The sequence below is a fragment of the Arachis ipaensis genome, chromosome B04, assembly GCF_000816755.2.
Source record: "Arachis ipaensis cultivar K30076 chromosome B04, Araip1.1, whole genome shotgun sequence".
Lineage (NCBI taxonomy): Eukaryota > Viridiplantae > Streptophyta > Magnoliopsida > Fabales > Fabaceae > Arachis > Arachis ipaensis.
The window spans coordinates 9,919,198-9,919,751 of NC_029788.2; positions in this window are offsets into that span (position 1 = coordinate 9,919,198).

The window sequence follows — 554 nt, forward strand, 5'->3', positions numbered from 1 at the left end:
TCAGATTGCCTTTGATCGTTCACAGTCTCTAAGGCAATGCTCCATTGTCTCCTGCGCCTTGTTACATCTCTTACACTTATCTGAAGAAGCTAAATGCCGCTTGAATCGAAAGGTCTCAGTTGGTAGAGCATCATGTAAGCTAAGCCACATAGTAAATTTGAACTTCTCTGGAATGTTTGTGTTCCACAACCAGTTCCAATTACTGTTGGCATTCCAATTTAATGTTTTCTTTAATAACCATCTGTAACCCTCCCTTGCACTATACTTTTTTGTTGCTGCAGGCCACCACTCCCACTGTGGCTCCAACTCAGTCAAACTAGGATATCTCAGACCACAAATAAACTGCTTAATCTCATGCGGAATAGGCGTGGTAAGACTATCAACCTCCCAAGACACCCTTTTCCACAAGTCAGCCACCATGAAATCTGATTCAGAAATATGTACATAAGGAACAAGGTTGCAAAGCTTACCAAAAGGAGTCCACTCATCATACCAAACTGATTTGTGGACATCTCCAATATGCCAATGAAGCCCTTCCTTGAGATGCTCATAGG